At 50.9% G+C, this 12,760-nt stretch overlaps 1 protein-coding gene across 5 annotated transcripts in view; it reads left to right on the top strand.

Moving 5' to 3' along the window:
• DLGAP4 (DLG associated protein 4) overlaps positions 1-12,760 on the top strand; it is a 173,586-nt gene that overhangs the window by 31,394 nt on the left and 129,432 nt on the right. For all 5 annotated transcript variants that reach the window (XM_077169696.1, XM_077169693.1, XM_077169684.1 and 2 more), the window contains one exon: positions 11-258. The gene's annotated coding sequence lies outside the window, so the exon portion shown is untranslated. The remainder of the gene's footprint in view (positions 1-10; positions 259-12,760) is intronic.

Genomic DNA, 12,760 nt, shown 5'->3' with positions numbered 1-12,760 from the left:
ATTCCTGCAGGCACAGGTGACCTTGTAAGCAGTGCCTCCTGCTGCCTCGTGCCTGGTGGCCCTGTGCGTGACCTGGACTTAGTCACCCAACCCCCTGGTGCCGGCAGGACCCCCGTCCCACGCTGCCTCCACCAGCACCTCTGATCGGGACCTGGAGGGATGTGTGTGCCCACCAGTGGTCCAGCGCCCGCCTCCGAGGTGACACCTGCCCAAGCCCGACTGCTTCCCGGTTTCCCACTGCACGTGGCTCCCTGGTTGGTAAGTAACATCCACAGGCCTGGGCACACGGGAATCAGGCCTCCTCACTGCCTACCTGTGTTTGGCACAGTCGGGGATACCCAATTGTCCCACCCAGCAGCACCCATGGGCTGGCCAAGGGACCTTAGTAAGAACTTTGCTGCATCTGGGCATAATTTATAGTTTCCCTAGCTTTGTCTTCTCCAGTCCTTCTGACAACTCAGGAGGTGGGCACAGTGATTGTGTTCAATTCACAGAGGAGAGAAGAGCCTCAGAGAAGGAAAGCCACTTGCCCGAGGCTGCACAGCAAACCCAGCTCTGCCCACTCCAAGAGGGCTAGGTCAGTTTGGTGAGTTCAGGCCCAGGAAGAGAAGGGGAGCAGTGGGTCTTATTGGGGGCCATGGAACCTCTGGGGAGGCCATGATGGTTCCTGAATCTTGGAGGGGTTCTTGTCATCCCTGCCCCATCGGCTTGTTCCATCCACACTGCTCCAGTTCCTACCTTCCCTACCCTCTACCCACGGGACCGTCCACCTGAGGATTCCCTGCCTGCTCCATCTACCCCACCACACCTCAAGGCCAAGCCTCATCCCATCGTCCTTCTCTCAGTGACAATCCTCATGGCACCCCCTTAGCGTCAGCCCCTGCGCCTGACACTTCCCATACTCTTGTCCCATCCTCGCTGCTGGAGGAATGCCAGATAATGCCAGGGCCGTGCCAGCATAACCAGTCTAGTCCACTAGTGAAGAAACTGAAGCTCAGCAAGGTCACATGGCTTGCCCAGGGTCACCCAGCCACCACCAAGCACCACTGGGACCTTTGAAATAAGATCTGCCTCTTTTTCTGGCCTCAGCTCTCCAAGGGCAAGGACAACCAGCAGCTAGGGTGGTGCCTGGCACCCAGTGGGTGCCTGGTGGATAGTTGTGGAAGGAGGAGGAGGGGGGAAGGAGGAAAGGCTCTCTCACCTCCCTCAACCCAGACCCCAGCAGCACCCAGGGGCCAAGTGGCATTTTGGCCAGCTCCTGGGCCCTGCTGACTCCCGGGGGGTGCGTGGGGCGCTCAGACCTGCAGCAGGTCGCCTGGCCCCTCTGGTCTCCGTTTTCTCATCTGCCAACAGCTGCCTGCCACGCTGGCAGGATGGTTATGAGAAGGGAGAAGATCCGTAAATATGCATAATATGCAAATGTCATGGGATAATAAAAAACCTGTTGAAGTTTGCCATAGATAATACCTGTAGAAGTGCTTCTTAGAGAACAAGGAGCTGCTCAGTCGTGTGGTGCCAGCCTTATTATTATTAACCATTGAAAGGGCCCCCTTAATTAGCTGGCCCCCTACCCGACTCCCCCGACCTGGCCCCCAGCCTGTAGGAGGGACCACATTGGCTGAGAAGCTGTCACAGGAAAGGCTGCGATAAAGACATCTGGGGCTGAAAGATGGGTCTGAGGGGTTTAACCCCTCCTGGCTTTGCCTGTGGAACTCACCGGCCCCTCCCCAGGAACTAAATGTGAACAACAGCAAACATTTCTTGAGCAATCACTACATACCTGGCATTGCTCTAAATGCCTCACTTTCCCCATCAGCTCCCTTAAACTCCCCGAGGCTTTGGCTGAGGTTTATGGGGAGACTGAGGCCTGGACCTGGGAGGAAGGGCTCGCTCATCTGGCAAAAGCCCAGCCTTGACGGTACTGCCATCCCATGCCCGCTCCAGCCTCTGAGCTAGGCACAGCCAGAGGAGTGAGGATGTGGCCACTGAGCCCTGAGCGGCGTAGCTGGCAGCCTCTGGCGCGTGTGGCCTAGTGACGGAGGACGGGATTCCTTGGCACGAGCTGGGAGAGCAGCCGTCAGCATGGCACGGAAAGATGGAGGCCCGGGCAGTAGCGAGGGAGGTGTGATTGCTGCTATTTTGCTAACAAGCTGGTTATTTAAAGCACAGCCTCAGCTGAAGCCGGAAAGTCGGATGGGGAGTCTCTGAGCCCAGGGCAAAGGCAGCCGGGGACAGTGTGGGCCCAAGGGCTGGAGGCCTGGGCACCTGGCCGGGTCATGTGTTCATTTAGCTTCTCCCACATTTATTATTACTTCTGATAATAACAGCACCGTGGTGTCTGGAAAGGAATTACATTTTGGGGGACAGAGAGGAAATAGGGATCAGGAGGGGAATGAGGGGTTCTGAGGGGCTGGCAATGTCCTGTTTCTTTACCCAGCTGGTGGTCAGGCAGTTCTTCACTTTGGGATAATTTATTGTGTGAAACAGTTTTGTTTGGGGCACTTTTCTTTTTTCTGTTTTTTTTTTTTTTCAGTGCTCCTAATTTTATTTTTATTTACTGCTAAAAGTTAAAGAAAAAAAAAAAGTACTTTAAATCTGATAAACGACAGAAGGCAGGTGATATTTCCAGAGTGAATGGGGCACTTTTCTTAATGTGTTAAAAGAGTAAATAACAATTATGTCATAGCTAATATTTATTGAGCACTTAATAAATGCCAGGCCCTTTGCTAAGCATTTCACTTTATCTCACTGAATCCTCCCTGATTGTATCCTTTTCCAAGAATTTTAGAGGAGGAGAGTAAGGCTGAGAGGTGAAGCTGCTTGCCCTGTGGTCACAGATCTCTCTGGTGGCAGAGGTGGGATTAGAAACCAGACAGGCCGACTCCAGCTGGCACCCCTGCTCCAGGCATATCTCTCCACACTTACAGCATGCAGGCTTTGGGGCCAGAAAGTTCCCCTCAAAGTGGACTCGCTCCTTAGATGTTCTTCTGTGCCTTTGTTTTTAAGGCTCAGAAAGCCAGGAGAGGTGTCTGTGGTCACTGGCAGCAGCTGAGGGGTCTTGGGAGTGTGATGGGGGTCAGAACAGGGCATGGAGCCATTTAAAAGTGATAAAGGGCAGGAATGGGGCAACCCCAGGGACAGCCCAGGGGAAGGATACAGGCCTGTGCTCAGCTCACATTCAAGGTAAAAAGGGTCATCATATGAGATAGGGTCAGCCCCACTCTCTGAACTCTCTGAACCAGTTTCCTAAGCACCTATTATGTGCCAAGCATGCCCATTGTCTTCTTTGATCTTTGTAACAACCCCATCAGTGCAGGATTCTTGCCCCATTTTGCAGATGAGTAGTCTGGGGGTGATGAAAATGTGTTTGAACTAGTTAGAAGTGGTGTTTGCATAATGTTATGGATGTACTAATGTTATGCTCACTTTGAAATGGTTAATTTTATGTTATGTAAATTTCACCTTGATTTGAACAACAAAAAAAGATTGACAGTCTGGTGACCTGCCTTCCATGGGACAGCCCAAGACTGCTCCTGTAAGGAGGTGGCCTTTGAGCTGAGACTGAAGGATGACAGGAACCCGGCCGTCCTGCCGTGTGATCATTGTAGCACAGTTGATAGTGGCTGGCAAATTGGGAACAACCCATTGTCCATCACCAGGGGACCAGTTAAATCCATTTTACTGCAGCTGTACAGTGGCGCCAGCTGCAGCTGTTAGAGACGGGGCTGTAGATCTAAATTTATAGTTGCAGAAAAAACTTCATACTTTGTTGTCGAGTTAAAAAAAAAAAGAGGTTATAAAACAGCATAGGTAGCATGATATCATTTTTCTAAAAAATGATATATGTTTTTTGCTATCTTTTCAGGATTTAGAGTCTTTTCCTAAGTGTTAGGAGTTGGGGAGAAAAATGGAGAGGGGGCTCTAGGGCCCCCACAGTGCTTCCTGGGGCAGATCTCCTCTCTGACTCCCCAACCTAATACAATGGGATAAGGTGTGGGCTTGGAATCAGCAGATCTGGGTCAGACCTCATCTCTACCACTTCTCTGTTGTGTGACCTTGGACAAGTCACTTGCTCTCTCTGAGACTGTTTTCTGTGTGCACAGAGATAAGAATAGCACCAGAGGATGGTTGTGGGGCTCAAGCGAGTTAAACCATGTAGAGAGCTGGAACAATGAGTATTGCATTGCTGGTGGCTGGTACTGTTCCCACTGTGACTGCCAGAGGTAACACCTCCTATGTGCTCATCACGTCCTGCCTGGGCTGTCAGTGATGTCCAGCTCTGGTTCCCTAGGGTCGCCTGTCCCCTCAGCTACTGAGAGTCAGACTTGGGTGGGGGCTCAGGCCTAGGGAGCTGGACAGCTTGGCTGGGTGCACATAGCCTGCCAGACCCCAGACCAGCATCCACTACCACCCCCGCGAGCCTTGGTGTCCTCCCTGCCAGCTCACTTGCATTTGCCAGTGAGAACTCTCACCAGAGACTCTGTTATGAGGATGCCCTTGCCCTTGACAACCACTAAACCTGGCCAGGGAGACAGATACTGCCTTACAGACACTCAGAGAATTGGAACATCTTAAATCTCATGCATAGAAACTTATGCTCATGAAATCAAACTCTTGGAAATCATAAAATTTTAGTGGTAACTAATCAGGCAAGTACAAACATATGCACTTTACACGTTAAGTTCATCATGCCTTTCTTGATGATGGTGATAAGTTAGAAACAACCCAATTATCTATCAGTGAGATACAGGTAAATAAAATACAGTCCAGCTAGACAAAAATAAAATACAGTCTGAGGCTGATAGAGGCAATGCTGTAGATCTAGACTTGTTGACATGGAAACCCATCCATGGCACATTGTTCAGGGAAAAACGGGAGATTACAAAATCTGGTGGTTATTGCCTGATCCCACTTTTATTAGAAAAAATATATATAAATGTATTCATAATCCTGTCCAAAGAAATAGCAAGGATATTTACTAAATAATTCATAGTGTTTCCTCCGGTTGGTGAGATATAGTGAGCTCTTTCTTTTTGCTTGTATCATTCAGGGTCTTTTCAGATACAAGTGACAGAAAACCAACCCCAAACTGGTTAAAGCAAAAATGGAGTTTATTGTCTCATAACTGTAAAGTCCATAGGTGTGTTTGGTTTCAGGCTCAGCTGAATCCAGGGGCTCAGACAGTGTCACGAGGACCCAATTTTTCACACCATTTCCCAACTCTGCTTCCGGAGGTTGGCACCATGTTCCCATCAGGCTCTCCTGTAGAGGTGATGAGATATGTATCTATAGGAATAAGCAAGACTTCTTTCCTAATAGCTTAAACTCAGAACTGAGTCTTTTGATCCATCAAATCTGCAGGATGGGCCGATGCCTCCATCCTTGCAGTTGCTGGGGAAGTTCAGTGCCCTGCTGGCTGCCTGGGCCTTATGCACTCCCCCCTCCCCCAGTTAGGGGTGGAGGCAGCACCTCCAGAACTTCACAAGTGGAGGACGTAGCAGGGGGTGCCCCTAAAAGAAAATATTTGCTGGCCAAAGCCAGCAAACCCTTACCTCGTACTCATCTGAATTTCCCAAGATTCTAGACTTTCTTAATCAGAAAAATCAAAACAACTATTGAAAGGAGCCGTGGACTCAGGTTCTTACATCAGAAGCTCACTGGGGCAGTCTTAGACTCTCTTGAAACCAGAACATCAGAATTTCTGAAGGACCAATCCAGCTCAGCAGGCGTCGCCTGCTCTGTGTCAGAGCCTGTGCTGGGCCCGATGTGGGGGCTGTCCCCACCTTCAAGGGTCTCGCAGTCTGTGGGAGCAACAGATGATTTATCTGGAATGTGGAAGGTGCTAAGGTAGGAAGTGCATACAGGGGCTGAGGGAACACAAAGGCCAGCCAGGGGGCAAGGATGGCTTCCTGGAGGAGGTCACGCCTAAGCTGAATAGCCAAGAAGAGTAGTGGAGGAAGCTTGTGGGCAGGGGAAGGGACCTGTCAAAGGCTCAGAGGCTCCATACAGCAGAGTATGAATGGCGGGGGGGGGGGCGTTGACGTGGATGAGCAGGGCAGGCCCAGACCACAGGCTTCGAATGGCAGGATCAGAGCTTGGACTTGATCCTGAGGACAGCAGGGAACCTCTTAGGGATGTTGTGGGAGGAGAAAGTATCAGTGAGAAAACCGCTGAAATTGGGAGCAGGACCTCAAGGGGGCGGGGTGAGGTCCCCCATAGGGAGGGAGAGAAAGGGCTCAGGAGCACCTCATGCGGGCCTTAACTATCTTCTAGTCTAAATTCTTTCTCGCCCTTGGTCCGAGTTCCTGTGCTGAGGTGCCTAGCCACTACTTGTATACCCCCACAGATGGGGAGCTCACTGCATGTTCTCTCTATACCTGGATAGAAATCTCCTTCTCAGGGTCAAGTCTCAGTCCTAGCACTGCCTGCGGTACACCTGGAGCACCCCCCAGCCACCTGCCACTGAGGCTCCCTCCCGAGAGGGTGGACAGGAGCCTCCGTGTCCAGGCAGGGGGACCTGAGACCAAAGTGTGTTGGGTGTCTATGAGCCCTGCTGATCTCAGATGGGGTCCAGAGAGAGTTGTGTCAACTTGACAGAAGAGGGAACATTTAAACCTTTAGATACACATCTGCTGCCTCAGCCAATTCCCCAAATGCCCTCTGCATTTTACAGACAGGTAAGTGGGATCAGAGAAACCAAGCCTTTAGACAACAATACAGAGCAAGTTAGAGGCAGAGTGGGGACATGAACCCACTTTTTTTGTCTCTGACAGATCAGAGCTATGACATGCATAAGCTGTATTTTATGGGTTGTCTCTAATACTTCATCCTGTCCCACAGTCCCTATTTAATCATTCGTTCACTCACTCCACAAATACTTATTAGCACCTGCCTTGTGCAGGAGCTGTGCTAGATATAAGGCTACAGAGACAAACTAGAACAGCCCCTGCCTGGGGGATTTCAAAGTTCGGCTGAGGAGAAAGGCATCTCCATGAGCAATGGCAGGTCAGGGTGATCAGAGGTGGATGCTGGTCACTCAGAGATCCGAGGACCAAAGCAGCTGCTTCTGTCCCTCTCTGCAGAGTTTTGAAGGATGAATAGGAGTTCTCCAGGGAGAGACAACTAGGAAGTGTGAATCAGGTAGAGGAACCAGGCTGATCAAAGATCTGGGCTGCCCCCTGTGAGGCAGGAAGCTGTGAGTAGGTCACTAGATTAGAGAGTGTGAGGGGTGATGGAAAGTTATAGGGACGGAATGATCAGCAGAAGCCAGAGCTTGAAAGGCCTCAACTGTTGGGCTGGGGACTTTGAATTTGCCCCTTAGCGTAAAAGGAAGCCAAGGACATGGTAGGTCTGGGTATTATAAAAATACTTGTACAGAGCTGAGGTTGGGGGTGACACTGGGCTATACCGAACCACGGAGGTGGGGCAGAAGGTTGTTTAGAAGATAGATTTAACCAGGCTTGGGGGTTAGTGGGTGCTGGACGAGGGGAGAGGGAGGATTCGGTTTTGCTCTGGGAGGGGTATAGTGCGGGCTTAGATCCTGTGAACCAGTGTCAAGGTGAATTCTGGCAGAGGCTGGGCCAGTGTCAATGAGAGGGTCCTCCAAGTAAGGCCAAAAGGGACCCCTGGGCTCCATGAGACTTTGAACAGTGGCTTGGTAATGCCTCCAGGGTCTCACATCCCCACCACGTGACCGGTGCAAGTCTCTTCCCCTCACAGAGCCTCAGTTTACTCCTCGGTGTAATGGGAGTGATGATAGTACCTCCCTCAGGGGTTGTGGGGAGGATGGCAGGAGAACTTTGGGCAACAACCTCTGCTTGGTGCCTGGCATAGAGCAAGCACCTTTGTGACCAGAGGCTGCTCTGATTACCGTGGCCGGGGGTGCAGGGACGGGCAGAGGAGCTGATTGGCCCCCAGACCGCACAGCCCTGCAAGGGCAGTGGAGGGAGCTGGGGTGTTTGGCCCAGAGGAGGGAAACAAGAGATCTTGAGGCCTTACTTCCTGTCTTCCCATCCCTGTGGGCATCCCCGGCTACGGGGGTAGGCAGGGCTGGGGTCTGACACTCACGAGAAAAGCCACAGGAGAGGAGATTCCAGCCTAGGTTAGGAAATCCTTCTGGGTAGAAAGAGCTCTCTGCAGATGGGCTAACTTGGGTGGCAGCGAGCTTCCTGTCACTGGGAGTATGCAAGCAGCAGCTGCACCACTACTTGGCAGAAAGTCAGTAGAGTATTTGTGATTTGAGTGAGGATCTAGAGGGTCCTTTCCAGCCCAGAGAGTCTCTGATTTCATGTATTCCCTTCTCTGATCTCCAGTTCCTCAGCTGTGACATGGGGGAAATAATAGTCCATATCTTTGAGTTGGTTGCAAAGTTCAAAAGAAATCATCCAAATAAAGTGCCTCGCTTACACCTGGCAGATAGCAAATGTTCCATGAGGGGTGGCTATTATTACTGTTGTCAGTGTTGTTGCTGCTAGATTCTTAGGTGTGTTACTTCCACCTGAGGGCCTCAAGTTGCTCACCTGATAAGCAGGATGCTGGTGCCTGCCCGTCCGCAGAACCCACTTTCTACCCTTCTTATCACCACTGTCTCCATCTCCAGCTCCTCCCCCACCTCACACACACACACCCCTGGGGAGGCTGGGGGGGGTGGTAGGAATTCCAGACCCTTCTGGGCCCCTTTTAGCTCCTGCTTGAGCGAGAGTTGGCAGGTTGGGGCGGCGGGCGCCATCCGCCTCCCATATGCTTCCTGCTATTTAGAGGAAAACTCTCCCCACGTTCCTCCAACCACACGGGCTGACATTTCCAGACAGACGCTGGAATCAGCTTTTCGGGGGATTGGCAGATAAATTTGGCCCTGGCTCTTGGGAAAATCTTCAGCCTCACCGGGGAAGGAGAGCCCTGGCTTGCCAACTTCCGTCACCCCACAGCTCCTCAGGCCTGGTCCTCTGCGAGGCTGAAGCGCTGTCCTGCAGCCTTGCAGATTAGGGTAAGTCTTACCAGCCCAGCCTTTGCCCAAGCGTGTCCACGGCTGGGAAGTTGCAGCCTCCAGCCCGCGGGCAGGAGTTTGAAGAAGAGGCAATCCCCACCCCCACCCCCATGCCAAGTCGCCTGGCTGCTGCCCAGCACAGCCTGGCAGAGGGACAGGTTTTGAAATTGAAAGACCTGGGCTCAGAACCAGTTATTGTCTCTGTGGCCTTGAGCAAGTGGCTCCACCTCTCTGAGACTCTTTTTCTTCATCTGATTAAAAGTGGGTATAAGAATAGGATCTATGATTAAAAGGACTTAGAGTGGCCCCTGGTAACATGCTCTGTGCTCAACAAAAACTAGCTCTCATCAACGTCGTCATCATCGTTATCGTTGTCGCCATTATTATTAGGGCTAGAACAATGCCTAGCACATAATAGGGGTCAGTAAATTGAGTGCTTTTCTCTTCTCTTGTCTTATCCTTGTGTTCCCTACTTAGGGAATACTGGGCCATTTGGGGCTTGGCTGAAAGAGTGGCAGAAATGCAAAAATGAGGACAGAAAGAGGCTGCCACATCCAGGGTAGAGTGTAGATGACACTGCCCCCTACACACACACACACACACTCACACTCATTCTCTTTCTCTGTCCCAAAGCCTCACTCACCCTTGTGGGAATCTGGAATGCCCGTCTGCTTGAATTCCATTGGTGCTGAGATATAAGCGATGTCCTGGGAACGCAAGGCATCAGTTTGGGTGGATGGAAGGTCCAGCCTGGGTTATTCCTCAGGTCGGCTGGGGACCGAGTAGTGGGAGGCTCTGGGCAGCCAGCAGCAGTGGGAGGAGGGTTCAGGGAAGTGCGAGTAGTTCTATTTGGCTGGAGTAGGAAGTGGGTGGTAGAAAGGGGTGGGAAGCAAGTTTGAGCTTCATTCAGCACCTCCCGGTGGATCCCAAGCCCTGAGCCTACTGCCTGGCACTGGGGAAGCTGGTGGGAAAGTCAGACATTTGTCCTGTCTGCAGCAAGCTCTGGTTCTGGTGGGGGAGGCAAATGATCAACATGCAGATGGCCAATGAACAGATTCCAGGTTGTACAAAAAGACACCCAGGGGCTGAGAAAGGGTGTGGCCTGGGTGGTAGTGGGATACCTAGTCGAGGCAGGGCAGGAGCGAGGACCTCTCAGTGGCTTTAAGAATGAATTGAAGCCAACCCTGGGGAAGCTGGGCAGGTAAGGGGTTGGGAGGCAGAGGGAACAGGAAAAGCAAATGCTGGGAAAGTGGCAGGAGCAATCCCAGAAGCTTCGAACTCCAGGCCTGTCACCGCTGCTCTGGCAGAAAGTCATGTGGGTGGTGGGTGCAGGGCCCTGGTGGGAAGATTAAGAACTGGCTGTGTACATTGTCAAGGCAGTCAGTGGCGGGATTCTGGTTGAGGTGGCGGTAGATGAGCAGAGAGAAGGGAGAGAGCATTTCTACTGGGGCCAGAATCTGAGCAGAATCCTCTGACTTGAGCTGGGTAAGTTTTGAAGGGAGGCTCTGGACCTGAGTATAGCTGGGTGTGGGGGTGAGAAGAGAGGTCAGGGGAAATTAGAGCTACACCCCAGAGTGGTCAGGAGGAGTCTTATAGGAGAGCTGAACGCTGGGTGTGGGGAGGAGCTTCCTCTCAGCATGGGAGCGCAGGCAGGACAGACAGCACATGGGTAGTGGGGTGAACACAGCATTTGGCATTAGACCCAGAAGCCAATTCCAGATCTGTTTGTTTGCTGTGTGACCTTGGGCAAATCATTTGACCTCTCTGGGCCTCAATTCTTATAATTATACTCAATCAGTTGGAATTGCATTTGACTGCATGTAGCAGAAAAAAGAATAAAAACGGTGGTTTAAACATCCAGGAGGTTATTCTCATGTAGCAAAAATCCCAGAGGCAGACAAACCAAAGCCAGGGCAGCAATTCAGGGGAGCAGTCAAGGGCTCAGGCCTTTTCTAGCTTCTTATGCTGCCATCCTTAGCTTGCATCTTTCATCCTCATGGCTGCAAAATAGCTGCCCCACCTCCAGATGTTGTGTCTGAATAACAGGACAAAGGGCAGAAAGGCCGCCTGCTGTGTGAGTCTGCCCTTGGAAGCCACACCCAGTGGACTTTTGCCTACATCTCGTTGGCCAGGTATGGTCGTGTGGCCACCCTAGCTACCAGGGAAGCTGGCACAGTAAATATTTCTAACCAGACACTCCTGTTAGACAGAAAGGAAGAATGACTAGCAGGATAGCCAGAAAGATCTGTCCCAAAGGGGCTTTTGAAAAGATTCCATGAGAGAATTAATCTGTATAAAACATTTAGCACTTGGAACAGAGCAATCCCTTAATAAATGTTGGCTGCCATTATTATATTGCTTTATCTGCATTTATTCACTGAATTTATTCATTCATTCAAATGTTCAGCAAGCATATATTGTGTTCTGGGCAGTGTACACGGTGCTGGGGACATGACACTGACGTCCCTGCCCTCCTGACATTCACAGTGAATAGAAAAGAAGGGTGAGGAAACAGGTGGATTCACTTCACTTCGATTAGTGGCATGACAGAGGATTGGAATATCCATTTATTTATGCCTGTTTTTAATTACTGCTGTGATCCCACCATCAGAACAATGCCTGGCACACATTAGGCACTCAATAAATAGTTATTGAGTGATTTAAATAACTTGAGAAATTCTCATTAGATGCCTACTATGTACTAGGCTCTTTGGGTCAGATAGTGAATGACACATCTTCCCTCCCTACAAAATAATTGGGGAAAGAAAGAAGTAGAGACCTAGAACAAGAGTGTTGTGCTTCTTGCCCTCAGTCAGCCCACAGTCGAGTGGGAAGCACCGGAGAAGCAGTCTGGAGTCCTGAGATCACATTCTGTTCATGTGTCCTGGGGTAAATCCCTTTCCCTCCCTAAGCCTCACTGTATGACAGATATGATGAGTCTTGTGCAGGAGTATCAGTGATGCTGGGGATGATGGTGTGTGCTTCCTTTGTGCTGCTCTTTGTGTGTGTAGGAGGCTGAAACAGAGGCAGGCAGTCAGGCTAGATGCCAGCTTGCTACTTCAGGAGAGGAGGCAACTATTGCAAGGAAGGGAAGAGACTCCATCTGAGTTCCCTCAACATCAGCTGGGGGCCAGGAGGGCAAAGAGTCCAGGCTCCAAGTTCATTCTTGCCTGACTCCAGTATCTGGGCCTGATAGCTTATTGACAGCCAGCCAGCTGGGCGTGTGGCTTCCAGCATAGGATTTGGGCAAGCAACAAATGGGCTGTGCTAGGTCCCCCAGGTGGGACCCAAGATTTCCTAGAGGTGTATAAGTTGTCTGGAATTTGGGGATGGAGATCTGATTCTGTCCCTTGCCTGGCTGTGTCACTTTTGGCAAGTTTCTTGACCTCTCTGAGCCTTAGTTTCCTTATTAACAATGGGTATAACAATTCCTGTCCTTCTTACCCCTTAAGAGCATGACCCAGTGCCTGGCACATAGTAGGCATTCAACATTAGTAGTGATTGTGATTTCCTTGTTGGGAGGTGAGGAGCAGATGTTTATTGAGCCCCTGTTATGTTCCAGACCGGTGCTAGTCACACCATCTCATTTTATCACCACTCAGAGGGAGTGGCCTCCTTCCTGTTTATCAGAGGAGGACACTGAAACTCTGCTTCCTCAGCAGGACTAAGTTGCTGGCTTTTCTGAGGTTCTTGTTGAGCTGAAGTCCTGGAGGTCCTTAAAGAGGGGCTCAAGGCAGATCAAGATGTTTGCTGTGAAACCGTAGAGGTGGCCTG

This window comes from Tamandua tetradactyla, chromosome 1 (assembly GCF_023851605.1).
Source record: "Tamandua tetradactyla isolate mTamTet1 chromosome 1, mTamTet1.pri, whole genome shotgun sequence".
Classification (NCBI taxonomy): domain Eukaryota; kingdom Metazoa; phylum Chordata; class Mammalia; order Pilosa; family Myrmecophagidae; genus Tamandua; species Tamandua tetradactyla.
This window is presented reverse-complemented; position numbering and strand designations above follow the sequence as displayed.